Below are 22,199 nucleotides of genomic sequence, written 5' to 3'. Positions count from 1 at the left end.
CTGCTTGAGCAAAACAAAACAGAAAGTATTATCTCCCCTATCTGAAGATGAGATAGATCAACTCTTGAAAGGTCATGTTACAGCCCAAGCTAAAGCAGATTTGTAGTGCACACATGGTCAAGAAGGTGATGGTGGAACTTCTTCCTCTTCTGAAAAGGATGGCAGTCCTGTAAGCAGCTTTATAGATCAGCAGGTTGAAGATGTCCATATAGCTGAAAGTGATGAAAGAAAAAATGTCGTTTCAGATCTGTCCATAGAAGAAGACAGCATGCAGGGAAGTCAAGTTTCAATTTCAGAATGTGATAACATTAAGTCAGCCATTTCAGATCTAGATTCAGATTGTGATGACCAAGAATACCTTGTACTGAATCCCATGAAGGAGAACCCTGCTGCTGAAAACATCTGGAATAGAGAAGACAGAGTTATGAATCCAAATGTTCTCATGTCATCAGAACAAAGCCTTCATAAAAAAGTAATCCAGTCAGTTCATGAAAAACAAGATGAAATCTTTGTTCAAGTAAGTGAAAAAGTTTCTTTGGATGCATCGTTGGTAGATGATATAAATGATAGTGTTGGGTTTCACGAAACATCTGAAGTTTCTTTTCTTATGATTGATGAATGTAATGAGAATCCGGCTATCATATCATATGAAGATGATCTACAATATATTCAGACTGCCGAAGATCAGACCATTCAGGATTCCCTTTCAGATTCTTCTTCATATGTCTCATGTTTTGAAATGTTCTTTCAAGAGGAGATCTGCTCATCTACTTGTTCAGAATTTTTTGAGGACCAGGAACATACTTTTACTAAAGTACATGATGAAGGAAGATCAGAATCAAGAGAAAAAGATACCTTGTTTCTCCAGCAGGAGGTAAATCTTCATGTTTTTCATGATCCAATGGCAAATCTGTTGCAGGCAGCAGTGAAGGTGATTATTACAGTGTTCAGTGATGAAGGAGATCATGGTCAATTAGCATTTTGGATGCCCAGTTACAAGTATCTATTGTTGACCAGGAGATCTGATCAGGAGAATCAATCAAGAAGGCATATGCTTGATTGGTTACATTGGCATTTTGATATAGTTTGATCGTATATTGCCTTTTAAGAAACACGGGTGGTCATGTACTGCCCTCAAGCTTTAAGTTTTAAGTTCAGGTCTTAGTCACTTTGAGTTAGTTTGTTAAAGTCAAGTTTTTAAGTCATTTCAGTTTCAAAATTTAGTCAAATTTTTAGTCAATAAATCAGTTAATAGTCTTGTGTCGATTTTTCAAAATAATGGACTCCATGGCCCAATGGATGTAGGCACGGTCTGCTCTCCTAAAGCTTTGCGGTTCTTGGCACCTCCAAGGAGCTACCATCCCCATTGGAGCCAATGTTAGTGTAAGTCTTTGCAGCCTTCCTCCAGTGATCAAATATGCTCTTACAAAGTGATTTTAAGATGTTAAGGTCAAATTTTGTCATTTCAGTGAGTCTTCAAGCAAAATTTGGTCAGTAGGCATTAGGTCTAGGGTTTGCTTTTACTCCTGTAAAAGTTGTCCAAATGTCGGTCCTTGTCACCGTTCAGCTGAGTGTACCATCATTCAAAGGGTTTTCATCATCATGTCAGGGTCCAATGGGTCATTTTACACCTTGCTCATCCTTCAGTTGCGCCTAGGTAAGGTTCATTTCCCTCTCCTAGGGTTTTGAAGGCAATTTCTCTTGGATGGTCAAATCATCAGCAAAACTTTTATCCTGAGGTTCATACACCTTCCCCTATCCTTAATGTACCTTATTAAACACTTCCCATCACTGAGATCCCCAAAATTCCCCATTTTTGCACAAACCCTAGTTTCTTGCTACAACTTGGCAATTTTCTAGGCTAGACCTGTGCTTTGCCCTTTTGGACCCCTTCCCCTCACTCAATATCTGAAATTCCACTTTCCCCTACGTCCTAACATACCTCCCCATCTAGAAAAATTTCCTCAAGAATTTAGGAGCCCCCTATCCCCTTCATTTCACTTCATTTCGACAAATCCCCTATTCCACACATCGGGATAGGTTTCACTCAAATGATGTTTCTGAGCAATAAAAGATGAATTTTTGAAAACTGAGAGATGTTTTTGTCCAAAACTGGCCAAGGAAGAAAAACCTCCACTTTTTACACAGGTGTCATGGTTTTAGAGAAATGTCAAAAATACAATCGCCTCGGGAGAATTGATGCACCTTTGAAGTGACCTTGCGAAAATAAAGTTTTCTCCTAAATTGGTTAGCCAAATGACTTGCTTGATGCATCAAATGATAACTAGACACAAAGAGATTTCCAATGAGCTATCCTGAGCTCAATTTGGAGTTGAGAAAGACCTTCAAAAGTTGACTGCAACAGCACTCTGCCTTTAGGCAGCCTCATTTCGCACATTTTGACCAGTTTTGGGAGATTTGCTTTTTGATAGGTCAAATGAACTCCAAATTGAAATATTATAATTGGGTTGGAAAGCAGACTCAAAGACCTTTCCAACACGCTATTCTGTGCCCAATTTGGACACCAGGAAGGCCTCCAAAAGTCTTCTACAAAAAGCACTACGCATAGGCTCTATGCACCGCGCCTTCCCTATGCACCGCACCAGTGTATTTTTGCACTGAGAAATGCAGCCCAATGCGATACACCTTCCCTATGCGCCGCGCTAGTTTTCCAATGCGCCACGCCACCAAAAACTTCAAAAACTTGCTCCAAATCGCTCAAAATGCGTGGGTCTTCACTTGTACAAGTAAAATGAGCTTCCATCATTGCTTTTCATCCAAGGTTAGTGCTCGTGGTTGTCTTATGGTGTTTTTATCATCAAACCCTACCAAAGAAAATAGTATCAGGGTTTTGTGTTAATTATTTGGCTGCCAAGTTATCCCCTCACCTCAATCACTCCCTACTCCATTTTCCCTTGATTTTCCTATCCCTAAGACACATCATTCCATATTATTCCTATTTCCCCATCTCATTTGTAAAATTTCCAAAACCTCAAGTTTTCCAAATAGTCAAGTGACTGTCCATTGTTCCTATATTTGTCAAAATTCCAAAGGAAAAAACATCACTTGACAAGACCCCACTGTCCACACTGCCCTATTTCCCACAATCCCTCCCACATTTGGCAATTGCACCAAATTCTCATTCTTCATCTCATTGAAAGCCAAACAGACTTTGAAACACCATGAAGGCAGACACTGATACATTATATAACCAAGATAGTGACTTTACAACTGAAACTGCATGCACCAGGAGAACACTGAAACATCGCAAAACGCATGATCGATTCTGAATCTTGGCCGAAGCCTCTTTAGCCCAACATGGCATTTGATGAAGAAGATCTAGCCCAAATTTCAAGAAATTTGGGACATTTTTTGCATTTTGACAAATTTTGGCACTAAAAAACAGGGTTTTTCTCCTTATGTTCCGCACCACGTGGCGCGCGCTTTTGCTAGGGAGCTCCAAATCACAAAACGTTTACATTTCTGGATTTTTCATGAAAAATCATGGTTGCTGGTGCATGGTAAAGAAATTTGGGCAAGTTTTAAGTCCCCAGGAGGTCAAAAACACTAAAAAAATGACCTCTCTGCCCCTATTTTGACACACAGGAAGCAGTCCTAGGAGATTGCAGTTTTGGAGGGGCAAATGACATCCAAATTGAAAAATTCCACTTGGGTTGGAAAGTAGACAGGCAGGGCTTTCCAATGCGCTATCTTGGGCTCAATTTGGACTTCAGGAAGTGCCTCAAAATCAGCCTCAAATTGGCGCGACACATAGAGGATTTGGCGCGGCGCATAGAGGATTTTTGCTCAATTTTTCACCTTCCAGCTCAGAAATTCGGCCAGTTTGACTAGTTTTTCTTTTTGATGTAATTTTTGATCTATCTTGATGTAATTGGATAAACATGATGTAATTTTGGCACTCATTTACTTGTTCTAGAGAATTCATTCACTAAAAAGTGAAAATTTAATGAATGAATCAGTTTCCTACCTTATAGAGGCAAGTTGTTTTGATTGCCTAGATTTTAGTGCTTTGTTTAGAATTGGTTGAAACAGCTCCTAGAATGATGAGCTCGACCCCTAGAGGCAAGGGAATGGGTTGGGCTAGTCTATATCATGTAATTCCTAAGTCATTTTCAGGGTTGGACACTTGGGATTTCTTTGGCATATCATTGTACATTCTATCTCTGCATTTTTGGCTAAGGAAAGACCAGGGTTTTGCAGCACTGTTTGGGATCCATGTGGCTTTATGTTTTGATGGTGTTCTTCTCTAAGTAATTGTAAGTTCATTAGTGTTATGTGTATCATTTTCCTGTCTCTTCTTCTGAATTTGAACAAATGAGTGATTAAGGTAGAATCCATTAACTGCTATGCTCTGCCTTTGAATTTGTTTAAATTTCCATGTTTTCGTCTGTTTAAGGAGAATTCTTGAGACTCTCTTGCTCTCCTTAGCTCCTCACCAGTCTGATCTATCCATGCATTCACTTTAAAGCATCAAAACGATTGCCTTCCTTGCCCCAATCAAAACTCTACAGAAACTGTGCCTCATCCCCGGACCCAAATTTACCTTTCCCTGTTTCCAACACAAAACCCCCAAAAACTCAAAACAAACCCTTGTACTTTATACCTAGCCTAAAATTAGCTTTTATTTCAGTCATCTCAAGCCCCATCGCTTGTCTTTTGCCGAGATCGACCCAGAGAGAGCCCTCTCTTGTCCTCGTAGGGCTAGCTACGAGGTTGAGCGTGGTTTGATGTGGACCTAGAACCTTGTCTTTTCAGCCTGAGACAAATCTAGGCTCTAACAGGTAGTCCAAAATGGACCCATACTTGGTAAAAGAAAAGTTGAGCAATTTGCTCAGGACTAATAATATTTTTACATGGCATCAAGACACACATATTTCTAAACCTATCCAACACTACATACAAGTATTCATGACACCTTTTTGACAAAGGAAACCCCCCTACAAAATCCATGGAGATACTCTCCCAAGGATGAGAAGGAAGAGGAAGTGGTGTGTACAACCCTAATTTTCTATTAGTGTGCTTACAAATAGAGAAATTCACACACCCCTTTATATATTTTGTTAAAATTTATTTCTTCTGAGGCCAATAACAAAAACTATACAAATGAGATATAATTTTCCTACTCCAAAGTTACCAGACACAAGAGAAATGAGAGCATCTTGAATTACATTGACTCTTTCAGTTGTAGGAATACATAACTTGCCAAGATGGTAGAGTAAATTATCCTGCAAATGGTGGTTTTCTACCTGTGATCCATAGGTTATCCTTTCATAAACTTCTTTAAAATCTTTATCAGTAGCATATTTTTCAACATAGCTATCATGAGATAAAGAAGCATTCTTCAAAACAATAGATGTAGAAACATGATTTCTAGAAAGAATATCTACCACTTTGTTACTTGTACCCTTCTTGTACTTGATTACCAAATGGAACTGTTGAAGGAATCCCACCACTTGAAGTGACAATCATGTTGCAACTTGGTATTTGACTGGAGATGCTGTAAGGGCTGATGGTCTGTATGTATGACAATCTCCTTCCCTATAAAGTAATGATTCCATTTCTTGACACTTTGAATCAAGGCATACAACTCTTAATCATACATGGAAGAATTTACAGTAGCTTGAGAGAAATTATCTAAATGGTAACAAACTGGTTTACAATGTTGCATCAATATTGCACCCATGGCATATCCACTAGCATCCATCTCGATCTCAAATGGTTGTTGAAGGTCTGGCAAGGCTAGTATTGGCACTATGCTAATATTTTCCTTTGAGGAGTCGAAAGCCTTCTACTACTTTCCTCCCCACTGAAATATCTGCTTCACACTAGTCAGGGCATGCAAAGGAGATGCATTGATGGAGTTAGTTATAAATATTCTCCAGTACTGTATTGTTCCAAGAAGCTTCTCTCTTCTGTTACATTTGTAGGTTTAGGCCATTTGATAATTGCATCAATCTTTAGTTGATCTCCTCCAACAATATGACTTAAATATACAAAGGTTTTTTTTTCAAATTCACATTGGACAATTTTACATATAATTTCTCCTTTGGCAAAGTATCTTGTGATTTTTTGACATGTTTGACATGATCATCCCAGGTTTTTCTAAAGACAGGTATATCATCTAGCTATATAAGCACAAACTCATCTAAAAATGGTACATCATTCATCACCCTCATGAATGTAGTTAGGGCATTTCAAAGCCCAAATGGAATTACCAACCACTTGAACATTCCTTCCTTGGTTTTGAAGAATGTCTTCCATACATCATTCTCTAAAATTCTGATTTGATGATAACCACTGTGAAAATCCAACTTAGTGAAATAAACAACATTATTCAATTGATCAAGAAAATCATTGATACAAGGGAGTGGATATCAATTTTTCATCACAATCTTATTGAGAGCTTGATAATACATGCACAATCTCCATGTGTCATCCTTCTTCGGCACCAACACAATCGGTGAACCATATGGGGATGAGCGAGGTCTAATGACTCCCTGGTCCAACAAATATTGCACTTGCTTCTTTATTTCTTCCATTTCCAGAACTGACATCTTGTACATGCCTACATTTGGAAGAAGGGAATCTTGCTAAAGATGAATCTCATGTTGAATTTATCTTTTTGGAGGCAATCCAACTAGTTCCTGAAAAATCTCATCATGATTAGATACATCTTTCCTGTGAGAAGGATTACAACCTTTGAAAGCATCAGATGCATTGACATTTTTTGCCTCAACCATGAACATACACTTCTTGCTAGAGTTGATGAATCTCTTCATCTATCTTGCACTAACAAGGGTTGAATTGACTTTCATGCGGTGAGCTCTGACAATATATTCCACCCCATATTTGGTGAGATGGTACTTTTTCTCATGCTTGAAAAAGAATTCTTGTTTGTCATTGTGGGCTTGTTGGGGCCTGACCCAGGTTCGGAGTTAATTAGCCAAACAAATCCCTTTACTACTAGCCCTTTCGGCAACAGTACGCAGAGCGTGGATTGAGGTCTCACCCGAAGTAGTATGGGAGGGTGCTAGAACCAGGTTTCCACACCGTTGAGATGTCTGAGAGGTTCGACTGGTCCTTTGTTTGTCCCTGCGTGCAGGTGACTTCACGCACCTTCCATTCGTCGCAGTCTCTTTGCGCAAATGTAACTAGGGGCTGTGTCGCGCTTTGCACTATTACCCGAGATCTTATTTATCTTCCAGTATTAATTAAGCACCTTCACATACTTAAATGAATTAATTTATACTTAACAATATAAAACATTCATACAGGTTCACGTAGTAAATAAACAATATACTTGCAAATTATATCCAATCATGCATTAAACCAGAAAAAGATACACATAATTATAGCAAAACTTCTCTTTATTGATTCTTCCAATGGTTACAGACTCGACCCTCTCTATGCACTCAGCTACAGGGGTTCGTGCACTCAGGTGCAGAGCCTTTTCCTACTCTACAACCCACAGACACACTTTACACTTCAACTCAATCACTTAGACTTCTCATCCTTCTATTAGTTCCTTGGTTAGTAGCTTTTTTCTACACTTAGAGCCTTGCTCTATTTATACAATCCCATGGTCCGCAGACCATGGGTAGGTCTATCCAGCCGAAATTACATTACAAAAACTAGGGTGGACAACCCTGTGACTCTATCATACTTTCGTGCCCTGCGCCCGCAATTCGCAGAGCTTTTACAACAAGATTCGGTCAAAACTTGGGCTTTAAGCCTCAAAACATGCCTTAGGGGGATTCCATGCCCAACAAGCCCCCAACACAAACATCGTGACTCACCCTCGAGTCACTTTGTCGGCACGAAGATCTTTGCGCGGAGTCCCTCCAACTGTTCTCGAACTGTGGCAAGGTTAGCAGCACAATGAGCTGCTGCTTGCTGGATCTGCTGCATACATTGTTCCAAGACCTCTGTGTCGGAAGTGCTTCTCTACATAAAGGTGTGCATCCCCTACATTTGTGCAAGATTGCCTTAAATTTTTGCTGTGATGGTGAAGGCCTCGTCGATCCAAGGTGGAACGCGCACCTTCAGGACTGCTTCGTTGTGTCATGCCGCATCCACCTATTCTTTCAGCGCTTTAGCTTGTTGCATCTGCGTGAGCCTATGAGTGAGGGCCACCATCTGCGCAGTTCCTTTGATGCTGTCATACTGTTGTTGGAGTTCTCGTGCCTCTGTCTCTAAGCGCTGGATGTTGGGGTCCTCTTGCAGATTTGTGAGGACCTCAAATGATTCTTCCAACATGCTGGTGCAGTCTCGCACTGCACTGCCAATTTCCTCTAGTCCCACTGTGATAGCACTAGCGCGTTGTTCTCTGACTTCTAGAGGGGTGGATGGCTACGCCTTTAACCGCAACTCGGAGACCTAAAGGTTCAGCTCCATCTGAACCTTTGTCATTTCCTCCCTGACCTCTCATACCCCTATTGCTAACCTGTGGATCCGCGCCTCTGCTAGTATGTCTGCTGGGATGGCCAGCTCTGGGATGCTTTGGCAAGCATCGTCTATTACCTGTACCAGCTGTTGATTCTGCGACACCACTTTGTCGCGCTACAAGCTTAGTTGTTCCATATTGATTTTCTGCTCATTGAGGACTTGCAGTGCGCGGCTCTCCCTAGCTCGCAGCTCTGTAGTTATCCCATCCTGTAAAACATATAAGGTCTCTCGCGGGAGTACATCCATATTGAGACTGAGACTTTTCAGCGCATTAATCGTAGGCTTGTCGGCCTCATTTGATGTCACTAGTGCCCCTTCCAGCAGCACTATGGTATTCATCATCCACGCATGCAACATATGTTCTGTTGCTGTTGCACTGACTGCAAGGCTGGTCGAAAGGGTACCAGCCTGAGGAGGGCGCACCTGTAACTCTTGCTACTACGCTTTGACGGGCCCCAACACAATCTGGTTCTCTTGCATGAAATTCTGGAGGGCCTTGGAGGTGACATCACGCACTGTCTCGCCAATGTCATGCAGATCACCCTTGGCTAGGGTGATTGGATCAATCGACAACTTCGATGCCTTTACCTTCTTACACGACCCTTCCCACTCGGCTGGGTGTTGGCACTTTAACTGTGTTGACACGGTTCGTGGGTCCATGCCTTCCTATTCTTCCTCTACTTCCTGCCCATGTGAAGGTGATGGTTGGCCCTTGCGCGCCTTTGTGGCTACCTCCTGCGCTGTTGCTGCTGCTGCTGTGGCCTATTCCTGCTCAAGTGTTGTTTGTGCAGTTGCCGCTGCTTCCTTCCTTCATTTTTCAGCCAACTATGCAATGGGCAGCTTGACCTTGTCTTTCTTTCTTTGTGCCACCGACTTCTCTATCTTCGTGATTTTTGGGGCGCACCACTCTAGCGGCCATGCCTCCAGTATGTTAAAAATGACACCGTCTGTGGCTATGAAGAGTAGCTTTATCCACTGTTTGGTCGGGTCCTTGTTCTCTCTGATGTAAATGTTGTGGATGTTCGCTTTGAATTCTGCAAAACTTTGTAGGCTGTTATAGACAGTGAGCAACAACCACGGCTTGCAGTTCATCTCCATTATGAGGTTCATCTCCATGAACACCCAGAATATTTTACTGTTGTGGAACCTCTTGGCATCCTTTGTGGCCTAGAGAGAAGCATACTTCGCAGCCTCTGGCACGTCCCTGTCAATTATGGTCTGGTAATTCTCCTGCCACAAGCACTATGGATAGCAAAAGCCATATATAATGGAACGTTTTGCCCTGTTCCTGAGATTCACGGCAATTCTCTAAAAACTCCTTGCAAAGGAACTCAGACTAGTTAAACTGGACCCCCTCCTTGCACTGCTCAGCCAGTGCGACCATCAGCACGGGTACATTGTCTGTGCGGCACTTGTGCATAACCTTACTAGCCAGTGTTTGGGTTGCCACTTTTAGTGCTTTGTGAGTGATGCTAGATATGGTGTAGCCCCTTTTCTTGTTTGCCAACTTATATTTTTTCTTCATTGCCTCTGCAATGGCCAAGTCACTGCTCTTCCCCTTTGAGATGTCTGCAGGGTCCTCTCCTTTGCATGGAAGCCGGGAGCTATGGTGAATCAAGTCTGCCGTGATGGGGATGGGCTCCTCCAGCCACAAACACCCATCATGCACCAGGCATAGCAGCGGCTTGATGACGAAAACGGTTATTGGGGCACGGTGGAAATGCGGCACCGAGAGCAGGTTCAGTAGCCCAGCCTTTTCCACTCTGCACAACCACTTTTGTGGCTCTAGTTCTGTAACCCTTGTTGCAGTGTTCTGCTTGGGCTTCATGAGGTGCCTGGTATCAAGGTGAGGGAACTTCTCGTGGTCAGCGAGGTCCCAATCTTCAAATTTTAGGCTCGGAACCTGTCACAAGTGTGTGCCCTAAAAAATAATGTTGTTTGGAAGGAGTGGGGTCTAGAGCAAGCTCTTGGTCTCCTCTAGGTCCTTGGGTACTTTAGCCTTTCCTTTTCGCGGGGGGACATAGGCGGGCAACTTTTTCGGGGGGTGCGTAGGCTAAGTTTCCTCCTCGATGCCTTCATCCTCATCTTCTACGATGATTAGGTCCTCTAGGTCTTCCTCTTATTCATTAGTCTCTATGGTGACAACTTTCCCTTTCTCCTCCATTGACAGCTTGATGTGCAGCAGGTTCCGCGTGGACACACGTACGAGAACCATCACTTGCTTGTCTTTCTTGGGTCTTGGTGTGTGCGGTGATTTTAGGATTTCTTCCACAATCTCGGCACCTTCTGGAGCATCCCCCGCAGTTAGGGCCTACGTAGCCTCCTCGATGGTCATTTCTGTTATCTCTATAACATCCTCAACTGTTGCCATTGTATCTGTCCAGAAATATAGCACTCACGAACTTAGGGGCTCAATCAATGCTCAACACACAACAATCAGGGCTCTACTCAATAGCTCAATTCATAAAATACCAAGTGTTGTTTGCTGGGCAGCCCTTTGTAATTTATAGCACTTTTTGAATTTGAATTTGACTGTTCCCCCAAAATCCGGTTCATTAATTCTCCCTTGGCTGCAAATTTTCCCAAATCTTGCCCATAAATCATGTCTTAAATGCCTGCCACCTGCTCTATTTGGTCTCAAGTTGAGTATCCCATCGCGAATAGTGACTTCAGCGGTCACTTTCTGGTCAACCCATGCGGTAGCGCAGCCCCCTGTGTGTGGTCATGGACCTTATGACTCTTTGCTTCTGCGCGCAGCTTCAACCTCGCGCAGCTCCTAGGTAGAATAGTTTATAGTCCTGCCCTCCCTTTCAATTGCCTGGAGCGCTGAGATTGTTCTTCCTTCGGCTAGTCAGGTGGTCGCACCACCCATGAAAAGTTTCACCCTGTCATCCATCATGTTTCTTGGAGAATACCCACCTTTTATTGTTACGGTCGGCATCGCGCACTTTACCGCTACCCTGGTCAATATGCTTAGCAATGTGTGGTCCAAGCCAAGGAATCAGACTGATCAATTCATGGCGATAAGCCTTAGACCTATCATAGTGATCATATGCATCCTGCCTTATCACCCTGGTCTTTTTTCCGAGAAAATATTCCTTTATTTTGTCCTCCAGCTTCTTGACCTCCACGTCCACTAGAGCGCTTTTCTTCCTTAATCGTATCCTTTCTTCTTCAAGTTCTTGGAGTCAGAGATTTCCTTGTCAAATTTCTGCCTGCGCGGTCAGGTTTTTGCACGCAGTCCTATAACCCCAGAGAACCACTGGTATGTGCAGGTCCCAGTTAGTTTGCTTCACATTTTGGACCTTATTCAGCGCTTCACATACTTTGTTAAAAGCTTCTGCATGGATATCTTTCTGCGCACTTGGTCTTTCCATACTGCGTGGTCCCAACCGGGGAGGTCATTCGCGCAATTTCCTTACCCACACCTGCTTACCAATCGTGTCTCCTATTGCGAGGACGGCGTGCATTCACGCAAGTTTCGCACCATATGTCTGTACCCACCTAGATTGGTGGGTGTGTAGGCCGGTTCATCTGTCATACTTGTCTTGCACACGCATTTGAGGCTTCCCAAACAGCATTTGCATCATCCTTATGTATTCACGCCAATCCTCAAAACGTCTTTGGTGCGTACCCCACAATCTTGTGGGCGTAGCTCATAGTACCCTTTTTAGAGCGTCGAAATGCTATTGCTCTGGTATTTCTCTTTCAAATTTGTTCAGGAAATCATCCACCTCGCTCAACCCATCATACGTAGGCAGATCTCTTACCTCTGTTGCTACACAATGCCGCGACCTTGTCATCACGTTACAGTTGAGCGGGGTTACCTCATGTAACCGGTTCTGCCATCGCTCTATCTCCTCGTTAGAATCTGAGGTGCAGGAGCTTTCACGCTCCCATGAGATTCAACCATCCACAGTTGGATTTACTTAGTCCTATTCCCGTGTGGTTATTTTGTAGATATAGTCCAAGTCATCGTCATTGTCATAGTCGCGCACTAGCTCTGTGTAGCGTGATCCTTCTATAGGGTCTAAAGGTACCACTACGCACAGTGACTTTTTCTCAAAGATCATCTTGCACTTCTTTAGATTTATCAGTCCATTCATGTCAGTGGCCCAATCTATTCCCAATAGCATGGGATAGGGATTGCTATCATCAACAATCTCTATCACTTCGAAATCTTCTAGCACACTCGCTCCTTTGATATCTACTTTGATTCCTTGCAATCTCCCCATAGGTAGGATCTTTTGCTGGTTCGCCATACGTAGTTGGATAGGAGAGAATTGCAGCGCAGGCCTACCCATGCGCTCCCATGTTATCTTTGGTAGGATGTTTGCATCCGATCCTAAGTCCAGAATCACTTGGTCCATCTCATATTTCCCGATCTGCGTGGTCAATCTCATTTGCCTTCCTGTTTGTGTTGTGTGCTTCCTGAGCTTCCAGACTATGCGCGGTTCTCCTAGCGCGGTCCTAGCGCATCCAGTTATGAGTTCTTGCAACCCCTTTACAGCCTTGCTATCATGCAACAGCTTCATGCATGTCTCCAAGAACATAGTGAGCATCAATGGGTCCATTTCCGGCTCCAGTATGTCTTTACTTCCTAAAGTGGAGGCATCAATGAAGCTCCTCTTAGCTTCCATGAAGGTCTCCTTAGCGCACTCCAAATCAAATTCCGGTTTCTTCGTTGGGGCCTTGCGAACCCAGGTTCTTTCTTTAGGCTGCTTGCCTTTGTCATCCCCTGTCATAATACCACACCGGAGCATGATATTTACATTAGGGTCTTCCTCGCATGGCTCAGACCTCATCATTTGCAGGTTCTGAGTCAGGGGAGGTTTGAGTGCTGCTTTATCACTGAACCTCGCTATCAGTGTTGGAGAGTCATTTGTCTCATGATCAAAAAATGTACAATACAAGCATGATGGTCGCGTTGGACTCATACAATTGCGGGCATAGTGCCCTGGCCCTCTGCAATTGTAACATATTAGCTATCTGTGACCTCTTCCTGGTCCCCCTCCACCTCGGCCTTGTCTGTGCCCCTGAAATCTGGTGCATGCCCTTCCTATGTTTTGATCGAGGGCTTGTGTTTCGGCCTGAACTCTGGAGGTAGGAGTCTGATCCATCATCAGTTCATAACTTCTACAGGTGCGCTCATCATGTCCTATTGACCTATAGAAATTACAGAACAACTGTTGTGAATTATGCGTATACTTCTGTAATAGATGGCAGTTATCTATAGCATGCTTCCCTCCTATCTAACCAATTGCGCACCATAACGTAGGAGCCGCACTTGGTCCTTCTTGTGCCTTCGGTATTAGTGGCAATGGCCCTCCTCTTGCAAGGTAATTCATGAACACCGGGCAGTGGTCCTTGTCATGCCGCTGGCCCTTGCATTTTACGCACCATACCTCATCGTGCATCTCTTGGCAGGTTGTCCTGTCTTATTTCAAACTCTGCATCTCCAGGCACAAGTTTTTTTGCTACGTGTGAATTTGCTGAACTCCTAGGTTAGTATCTTGTATCAAAGTCTTATGTAATCTCATTGCAACCTCCAAAGCCTCAGCCTGAGTGGTTAGTCTTTGTTGCGACAACGCATTCCGTATATGCGGCGTTAACAATGCTATAAACCATTCGCGGTGTTTCCCATCTATTAATGTCATGTTCGCTTCGCGAATTGTGCACTTTAGTCTTTGATCCAACTCCCACGGGGTTTCACCTGGTAGCATTGTGATTTCCTTGAATCTGATGATCGACTGTGCCTCCAATTTTGGCCTGCTAAATTCTTTGTTTAGCGTAGCTTGGATATCTGCTATCCCCGCATTTGGATTGTCATTGGAATGCTTAATGTACCAGGTCAGCGCGCAATCCTACAGAGCGTTGACCAACGTTGCCTTCTTTATATTATCGTCCGTGACACCCTGTGCTTCCCATACAACTTTTATCACGAACCAAAACTGGTCTGGATCTTCATTCCCTACTCCCTTGAACACTGGTAGCTTTATCTTGCTAGCCATACTGCTTCGTGGTGGTAGCGGAGGTGGTATGGGTGAAGTTGGGGTTGAAGATGGTGAAACTGGTGGTGGTGTGGGTGGGGGTGGTATGGGCGGAATTTTTTGCCTTATCAGATTGATCGCACTTCTTGGCGAAACCTTCACGAGCTCTTCTTCACCCCCTCACGGAGGTGAAATCAAGGGGCTAGTTTCTAGTTCTGTGCTACCTTCATTTCTGTAGATTCTCAAACTCCGCGTAGCACCAAACATCAATTTAATCGCATAACCCGTTTTTCACGCAGTAGAATTCTAATCCAAGTGTTCAAAGATTTAACGTCTTACTTTGCGGTCCCTTGAGGAAACGTCGTTTTGCCTTGCTATAGCTGACTGAAGTATCTACCACGAGTTCGGTGATGAATCCTCCTATGATTCGATCAAGCCAATGATTAACAGCGTGCGCAATCTTATCTTCCGATGCTTCCAGTCTGCACACCAATTCTGGAGTCCACACAATAGGTTTATCGAGTTTACACCTTCCTTGGCTATCTGCTAGCTTCGTGATCCACTCGTACAACTTAGTAGGGAAGGATGAAAAGAAAATTTCGTGGATCTCCGTATACAAGTAGCAACCTAACCACTCTTCCTTTGATAGTCGCGGGTTCCTGTTTTCCTGCGCTGCGAACTCGTGAATCTTTCTGTGCAACCACTCTTCAATTCCTTTCTTTGTTGGATTCCAGTGATATGACATGAGACATCTCTATGTAGATCTTGGTCTCGGTAACGAAACTGTTTGTTGGCTTGTTGGGGCCTGACCCAGGTTCGGAGTTAATTAGGCAAACAAATCCTTGTACTACTGACCTTTTCGGAAATAGTCCACAGAGCGCGGACTGAGGTCTCACCCAAAGTAGTATGGGAGGGTGCTAGAACCAAGTTTCCACACCCTTGAGATGTCTGAGAGGTTCGACTAGTCCTTTGTTTGTTCCTGCGTGCAGGTGGCTTTGCGCACCTTCCGTTCCTCGCGGCCTGATACCCTGCCTTTGCGCAGCCCTAACCAGGGGTTGTGTCGTGCTTTGCACTATTACCCAAGATCTTATTTATCTTCTAGTATTAATTAAGCACCTTTGCCTACTTAAATGTCTTAAGTTATACTTAACAATATAAAACATTCATATAGGTTCACACAGTAAATAAACAATATACTTGCAAATTATATCCAATCATGCATTAAACCAGAAAAAGATACACATAATTATAGAAAAACTTCTCTTTATTGATTCTTCCAATGGTTACAGACTCGACCCACCCTACGCACTCAGCTGTAGGGGTCCACGCACTCAGCTGCGGACTAGTAGGCCTCTGTGCACTCAGATGCAGACCCTTCTCCTACTGTACAACCCACATACACACTTTACAGTTCGACTCAATCACTTAGACTTCTCATCCTTCTATTAGTTCCTTGGTTAGTATTTTTTTTCTACACTTAGAGCCTTACTCTATTTATACAATCCCATGGTCCGCGGACCATGGGTAGGTCTATCCAACCGACATTATATTACAAAAACTAGGGTGGACAACCCTGTGACTCTATCATACTTTCGCGGCCCGCGCCTGCAATTTGCAGAGCTTTTACAACAATATTTGGCCAAAACTTGGGCTTTAAGCCCCAAAACATGCCTTGGGGGGATTCCATGCCCAACAGTCATACAAGTATGGGATTCCAAATACCATGCCACAAATGTCAAGTGGGGAAACTTCTAAATCAACCTCATCTATCATCTTTGAAGGAATGGAAAAGTTAACCCTACATTGCTTGGTGACATTGAGTTTTGCATTGTTGCACACCCAACCAAGGGGATAGGGTTTTGGATGAGGTCTCATTTCCAAACCTAACTTCTCAACAATTGATTTTGAGATCAAATTAACTTGACAACCCAGATCAAACAGTGTATCTATTTTTGTGTGCTTAGATACAAATCTTATATGAAACAATTAACTTCTTTTTATTTCATTAACATGAGCTTTCCTTTTAGAACTTGAACTAGCATGAAAGGATTCCTTTATCTTGTACCCCAACAGCTGTGATCTTCTTCTCATCACCAAAATCCAAACAAAGGTCTTGCTGCATTGTAGAAATTTCTTTCTGCTTCCCTTTTCCACTAAAATTCCTAGGCTTCAATTCTGGATATAACTTCCAACAATGCTCATGATCGTGCCCTTATTTATTGTAATGCGTGCAAGAGGGACTTCCTTCTTCTTTCTTGGTTGTTGATGTCTTCTTGCCCTTTTCTTTCCCTTTGAACTTGTTTTTCTGAGGCTTGGATGAAGGCTTCTTTGGATGATCTTCTTACTCATGATTTCCCCTAGTTTCAAGATTAATGTCTTTCACACTAGCTTCATCTAGATTAGTGGGATCAAACAACAACAATGAATGTCAAAGATAGCTATGTAAAGCACCAATATATTCATCAACGCTTCTAGTGAGTCTAAAGGAAGATTCGATGCCAATGCTTGCTTTCCTAAAATCCTCTTTAAAATTTTGAACATTTTAACCATATTCCTATCTCAGGTTTTTCCATTCCATCATGGATTTATGTCTGTAACCCATTGGATAAAATTTCCCTCTTAATGGAGAAATAAACTTAGACCATGAAGAAAGGAGTTTACCATTATACTAACTACCTTTCTCAAGCTTTCTCTCCCACCATACAAGAGATGTTCCTCTCAGTCAAAGAGATGCCAACTGAATCTTTGCTTCATCCTCTTTGATATGTTGTATACAAAAATATACTTCGATTTGTCAAATCCAGTTGTTTAGTTTCTCAACATTAGCTTCTCCATTAAACATGGGCAAATCAAATTTCACATCTAACTTTAAAAATGGCTTTTTAGAAGCATTTTTCTGATGACTATGTGAATGATGATAATGAGAGGAATTAAGGGAAGAAGAAGAGCTTGAAATTGAAGATGGATATTCAAGAGGTTCTCCTCCCCCTCCTCGGTGTACCAATGCATTATCTTCTGCCATAACCTTCAATTTCTTTCCCTATTTTGGCATTATCCTTTCATAATCTGCAAACAACTTCTCTATTTGATCTACCATATGGTAGAAGGCTTTGTGGAAATCCTTCTCATTCTATGTGTGCATGTTATTGTACTTCATTTTATTTCTTCATGTTGCACAACTAATATCGGGGTTAAAAGACTTGAGTTTTCTTTCACCCTTTATGATTTCGGCCCTAGTAATCATCGACACTCATAATTCACATCAAAGAAGATTGCTTTGATATTAACATGATCTATGATATTTCCTTTGGTGATGTTAAATATAATTTCTTAAAGAGCATTAAAAAAACCATAAATGCAACATTCAAGAAGAAACAACACAAAATGAAGACATTATAGAAAATGCACCAAGATTTGTTAACAGAATTCACCCATAAGGAGTGAAGTACATCTTCGGGCCCAACTTCAAAGTGGAGAGGCCTCTATATTATCTCAACAAAATAATGGCAAGTTCATCAAAAAATACATGGCAATACCTCACTTCTAGGAGTGACTCAAAATTTTTCTACTTAGATCCCAATTTTGACTACACTAGTGGATTTCTTGCTAAATTTCATGAAAAATGAGTATAAACTTGACTAGGTTTTATAACTTTCACCTCTACGTCCCATAGGGAATCTTCAATATGCCACATTAGTAAGAATATATTAAGAATATTCCCTAGAATTACCCTAGGAATATTCCTTGAAAATCGTACCTGCCTAGGCGTGGGTCCCCTCTCGACCAGTGTGCTAAGACTTAATATGCCCAACCCCAATTCTCTCTACTTTGTAGACTGCCATTAGTTGAATGGGTGGTGGTTTATATAACTTTGGGTCGACGAACCTACCAACATTTGGGTTGTTGGCATGTTAGTTGACATGTGATATGTGGGTACTTTGTTAGCAGGGGTCCCAGGTTCAAAACTGTGAACCCAAGCCACTTTTGTTTGATATGCCTATTTGTTATAACATATGTCGACCTCTGCCATAATTTACCCACTCTGCCAGATTTTGCAATGTGCCTCCAATCTAACCGTTTCCAAGTGGCATCCATCGTGGTTTAGCTGAGGTCCGTTTGGCTTCTAGTTGGGTGCCAAGTGGCACCATTTGATTGGGCCATGTAGCCCCATACTATTAGGCCACATACACACTCAGTTAGCCCTATCCCACCACTTCATCCACCTAAAAGGATGCCACACCATTCCATGTGGAGCATGTGGTGGGAGACATGTGGTGCTCCTGAGGGGTGCCACGTGGCACTATTAGTGCCAAAATCTTTATTGTTTGGAAAAAACCTCAAATCAACATAACTTTGTCATATAGACTTGGATTGAGGTGTCATTCATGTCATTAGAATCGTCTCGATGAAATCTACGAATTGGTGCCAGTTTTTCTAAGATGGTAGGACTTCAAATTTTGAGCCTTTTTGGATCATATTGCATTTGCTAAAGAAACACCCAAACTTTTTACCTTGTACACCTAAATTTTGGGCCCCTTTGTGATTTTCAAGGTCTAAATAGGTATCTTGTTCAATTGGACTGGGAAAACTCCTATCATCGAGGTTACAAGTTGCTAGTATGTTCATGAAACAAACTACTTATGCTTGCTTGCCTAGCTTCATCCTTGATATTAGGGTTTATTTCATTTCACATTCATTTGTTTTACAGATAATGCTTTAACGTTGCTTCTCCATTTGTGTTTAAGTAGATTAAAGAAATTAGGGTTTTTTTAGAAATTGCCAAAATTATTCTTATCTGTATATTTTGCATGCCCATGGTTTGGATCAAATCCCAACCATACTTAGAAGTCTTTTCGCCACCATTCACAACTCTTGACAGGAAGCATATATCATTATATCAAGCTTTGGACTCATGCACTTTCTTCATTACATAGCACCCTACGGAAAAACCAAGGTATTCCAGTTTCACAATTTGTGAAGTGGTTAGCCATGGAGGGAGAGGATATGGGAGCTCTTCTCACTTACCATGTTTTGTCCCTAAAGAGATACGAACAATAATACATGGACAAAGCAGGTCCACTCCTGAACAGATAATAATTTTCCAACAAAACGTTCACAACTTGTGTAGAATAGGAAGACAAGCTTTGCCAACTCATTAGAATCACTGTGTTTTCTCACATGTGCTTGGATGAGTGCAAGTCCTATCAACTCCTGCTTCAATTAATGCAAGCATTTCGTCTTGGGAATAGAGCATATAAATGTCAACGATGGAAGTGGAGCTAAGAGTTGACCTGCAAAAAGATCTTTAAAGCCAAAGTTGCGTGTCTTTTGGCTAATTCAATGTAGCAACAATTTTACTTTAAGGGCTCATTATAGAGCAAAAAAAGGAAAAGGGAGGTCACATTATCAAACTTTGGGTTGACATTTCAATTCATGCCTTTGTCATTAGATGGAAAATTTTATACATTTTTCCATTATGTTGTTTGTTCGACATGGCTGTGCATAGATATCAGATATTCATTCTTACCTTGTGTCTCTAACCTTTTCTTTCAATGGCATGAATGCATTTTGAGGTGCTTAAAACTGTGATGGATAGGGTATATGAATCACTCTTATGATTTTGGAAATATCATTCAATTCTTCAGGTTGAAATTTTTCCATTTCCAATTTCGAAACAACTCCAAAATTGATAGTCTAGATAAGGATGATTATCTATGACTTTCAGGCACAGAGATTCAAAACTTTGATTTTGATCTCAATGCTTAATATGCAACTCATAATCTCATTGTTGCTTTTGCATAAGTTTTCAATGATGGAAATGCAACATTACAAAATTCTCCTTGTATATTTAATAAACAAGCCTCTCAAGCCTTGGACCTCATGATAAAGAATAGCATAAGCTATACTTGTCTATGAGGAAATATGGTTGTCAAGCTTGAGCGCAAAATATGAGGGATTCCTTGGCAAAGGCAAAATCAGATATTGAAGTAAAGGTTGGCTTGAGGAAAGGCTCTAAATATTTTGTTGAAGCACATGCAATAGGATTTTCAAAGGAAAATAGAACTCCTGGTAAAATGACAGACTTTGCATGTGTAGATTTTAACCCTATACAAAAATTACCTGCAAACAGATTCTTCAAACAAAAAAAAATCAATGGCGAGAACAAAAAACAAATATACACAAAGACTTTCCCCCTAGAACCCAAAACCGGGACTACCGGATTTATTTTTCCTTATATTCCTTTCAATGTTACAATACATATATATACATGTCGATACATTCATAAACCTCGTTACATTAACCCTGGATTAGAACATAATTTTAGTTCCCTTGGCCCGATCTATAAATTACCATGGGAAGAAAATCATCATGCCAAAAACCTTGTGCAAAACCCATGCACAAAATCATGGGTAGGTCTGCCCACCATCTTTAGGTCCGCCCCCCGGTGCAACATACAACACATGAGGCTAGTCGTAGAAAGAATATAACACACACACCTAACAACATGGGAATGGCCTTGTATCACTTTTGATATATGATGCTACATAGGCACACAATTATAAAAAAAACTTTTTTGCAATGAAACCAAACAACATCCTTGGTCTCTCTCATGGAATTTTACTGAGACATTTGTAGTCCAGTTGGGATGACTTACCCAAGCACATTAGTGTGATAGTTGTATGTCCAAAGAGAATGGGACCATAATGTGATACAGTTGTATGACAAGGGCAAGGATATTAATGGCGCAAGAATAAACTCCAGTTCTGATGTGCATCAGTATGTTAATGGATGAACAACAAATGTTGCTTTGGAATGGTAAGTTTCTTTGGGTTCACCATTTACATTTGCAATGACCCTGTAGGATAAGCACAAAAGTGATATTTTTTTTTAGGGTGTGGATCTTGTTGGAATCTGTACATGGCATCGTTGAAGCATTTTTCTTGGCATCGTTGAAGCATTTTTCAGATGATACACCGAGGGTGAAATGCATGACGAAATTGCTTATAAAATACGTGGAAGGAATAACTGAGATCATATAAAAAACTATCTCGACAAAGGGATTGCTAGCTGTATACAGTCCTATCAATGAAGAAGGAAGGAGAACGTAAATATTCAGAGCATTCATGATGTTATTTGTATTGGTTATAACATGATTGATGTGGAATCCATGATGTGACCTATGTAGGCTTTTGAATTCTGAGCAAATGAACTCTTCCGCAAGTTGACTTGAAGTCTCTGCTTTTACAAGTTGGACAATTGTGATCAATGGGAGACCATTTCAATAACATGTGAATACACAACAACAAACCATACATTGGCCTGCAATAGAAAGTGCACGGGATACCCTTTCCTTTTTGAACGCTGAAGAGCTATCAAATGCAGCACAACATGCATTAATTCGCATGTGACAAAGTGAAATTTGGTCGCAGGTCACAATCGACATGTGCAGTGGCAACCTCACTTGCCACTGAGTTTGAAATTTGCGACCTTCTTGAATCTCCTGTCACACTCAGTCGCAAATCACATTTCCCATGTCCAAGAATGTGATTTGTGACATCCTTATGCCTACGGCACGCCATAAAAACTCTGCGCGTTTTTTCATTGCGACCTCCTTTGGATAATGGGTGTGACTATAACGCTTGTTTTTCATGTTTCCATTTTCTAACTGGCGATTACCCTCCTCTGCGTGCCCCCAAGCTTCAAATATGAGCTCTCCTCCATATTATTCTTGCACTTGGCCAT

The 22,199-nt window shown here is 41.7% G+C and overlaps 1 pseudogene; it reads left to right on the top strand.

Moving 5' to 3' along the window:
* LOC149218111 (uncharacterized) overlaps positions 1-21,565 on the top strand; it is a 36,105-nt pseudogene extending 14,540 nt beyond the window's left edge.
* Positions 21,566-22,199: the final 634 nt, after the last annotated feature.

This window comes from Pinus tabuliformis, chromosome Q, assembly GCF_031772625.1.
Source record: "Pinus tabuliformis cultivar Carrire ecotype Pingquan chromosome Q, CPIR1, whole genome shotgun sequence".
NCBI lineage: Eukaryota > Viridiplantae > Streptophyta > Pinopsida > Pinales > Pinaceae > Pinus > Pinus tabuliformis.
Note: the sequence above shows the minus strand (reverse complement) of the source record. Positions and strands in the feature narration are given on the sequence as shown.